The sequence below is a fragment of the Vombatus ursinus genome, unplaced genomic scaffold (assembly GCF_900497805.2).
Source record: "Vombatus ursinus unplaced genomic scaffold, bare-nosed wombat genome assembly UNPS02010284.1, whole genome shotgun sequence".
Lineage (NCBI taxonomy): Eukaryota > Metazoa > Chordata > Mammalia > Diprotodontia > Vombatidae > Vombatus > Vombatus ursinus.
Genome location: NW_020950062.1, coordinates 792,410 through 795,096, shown reverse-complemented (window position 1 = coordinate 795,096; position 2,687 = coordinate 792,410).

The window sequence follows — 2,687 nt, the reverse complement described above, 5'->3', positions numbered from 1 at the left end:
ACACACACACACACACACACACACACACACACACACACACACACACACACGATTTTTCGGCCAAAATAAATTCCAGTGGTCTCTAATTTTGTATTGGGGCAGCTAGATGGCATAGAAAATAGAGTGCCAGGCCTGGAGTCAGGAAAACTCATCTTCCTGAGTTCAAATCTACCTCAGATACTTACTAGCTGTGTGACCCTGGGCAAGTCACTTAACCCTGTTTGCCTCAGTTTCCTCATCTGTAAAATGAGCTGTAAAATGAGGAGATGGCAAACCACTCCAGTATCTTTGCCAAGAAAACACCAAATGCGGTCACAAAGAGTTGGACACAAAAAAAAAAAAGCTGAAATTTTGTATTGCCTTCCACCAGCTCTGGACTTTTGCATAGGCCATGCCCCCTGCCTAGAATGACCCTCCACTTTCCATTCCCATTGGCTGCTCTTCCCTGAAGAGCTATTTCTGAAGGCATAGCTCCAGTGCTAGTTTATCCACTCAGTCTTTCCTCACTAGTAATTGTTCCTTCCCTTCATTCTCAGATCTCAGGCTTCTTTCATCCCTCCCATTCACTTGATTATATTCTAACTCGTATGGTCATTATTTGGGTAGATATTTTAGCTCTCTACTGAACTGTAAGTTCCTTGAGGACAGGAACAGACTTTTTTTGTCTTTGTATTTCTCCACCCCACTACCACCTTGTATAGTATATTACACCTAGTGGGTACATAATTGATAACTAGACAGACAGATAGATGGATGTAGATGGACAGAGGGGAGATGTAGTCTTGCTTCATGATCAGAGATTCATCTCTGAGGGTGAAAGTTTGGATAAGGAACTTCAAAACTTATACTTGGTACACAAGTAAAACAGAGCCTTCCTTCAAGGAGGGGGGTGGCTGATTGTTCTTTTGTTTTTGTCTTTCACAAACAAAAATAATGCAGCTAAATTTAGAAAAGAAACCGTTAACCCTGGGGGAAAAAAATCTTTGCAGCAGGTTTCTTTGATAAAATTCTCATTTCCAAGATAAAAATAAAGCATTCCCAATTGATAAATGGTCAGAGAATATGAACAAAAAGTTCTCAAAAGACATCTAACGTATCAACAGCCATAAGAAAAATATGTTCCAAATCACTAAAAGTTAGTGAAATGCAAATTAAAACATCTCTAAGGTTCCACCTCATATCCCTCAGATTGTCAAAGAAGACAAAAAAGGAAAGTGACAAATGTTGGAGGGAGTGTAGGAAGAGAAGCCCATTGATAGACTGTTGGTGAAGTGTGTACTGGTCCAACCATTCTGGAAAACAGTTCAGAACTATGCCTAAAACTTCACCAAACTGTGCAGACTTTTTGACCCGCGATACCTCGACTAGGCCCATATGTACATAATTATTTATAGCCACTTTTTCAGTAGTGGCAAAGATCTGGAAACTGAGGGGGTGCCTGTCAGTTGGGGAATGGCTGAACACACTATGGTGCATTATAATGGAATACCATTGTGTTATATGAAATAATCAAAGGGACAGTTTCGGAGAAACCTGGACCGATGCAGAGTAAAATGAGCAGAACCTGGAGAACAATTAATACAATAACAACAACGTTAAAAAAGACAAATAACTTCGAAAGACTAGAACTAGGATAAATGCAATTCCAGGGGATCTATGATGAAGCATGTTACGTGCCTCCTGACAGAATGGTAATAGACTCAGGGTCCAGGAGAAAGCATGTTTTTAGACATGGCCACTGTGGGAATTTGATTTGCTTGATTATGATATGCCTATTTTTACATGAGTTTTTTTTCTTTTAAATTGAGTAGAGATGGGAGGGAGAGAAAAAATGCTTTTTAATTGAAAAATAAAATTAAAAAAAGAATTATAAAAAATAGACCTGGAGCTGGGGAAATGACCAGAAATACTGAACTGCCTGCAAGGTATTTCTTTCAGCTTCTGGCTGTGGAAGGGGAATTATATGTTATATCCTTTTTATTCTTGTATTATGTGCTTTAAAGTTTAAATTATTAAAGTAGTTTATTGAAAAAAGCATTCTAATAGGGAAAGACAACATATGAAGAAGTTCTGGTTATAGCTAGAGAGCTCCTGGAGATGTGGAATTGTGTTTTATATCCATTTTTATCCGAAAGCCCAGGGTGGTCCCAAGGGTAGAGTGGTGGGAACATGGCTAGAGATGTCCAGGATAAATATTTATTAAATTAAAGTGAATTAACACAATCAATCGGCTGAGAGCCAGAAGACCTGAATTACAGACCCACCTTCAACTCTAACTTTTGTTGTTGTTTTTCAGTCCCATCAGACTCTTTGTGACCCCATTTGAGGTTTTCTTGGCAAAGATATTGGAGTAGTTTGCCATTTCCTTTTCCCACCCATTTTACAGATGAGGAAACTGAGACAAACAGGGTGAAGTGACTTGCTTAGGGTCACACAGCTAGTAAATGTCTGAGGCCAGATTTGAACTCAGGAAGGTGAGTTTTCCTGACTGCAGACCCTGGCACTCTATCTACTGCACCACCCAGCTGCCTCAAATTATGTGACCTAGGTAAGTTACTTAACCTCTCTTTTCTTTAACTTCAGTTGTCTCATCTGTAACATGAGGGAGTGGGACAAAAATCAGGGGTTCTTAACTTTTTTTGTGTGATGGACATCTTTGGCAGTTTAATGAAACCTATGGCCACTTC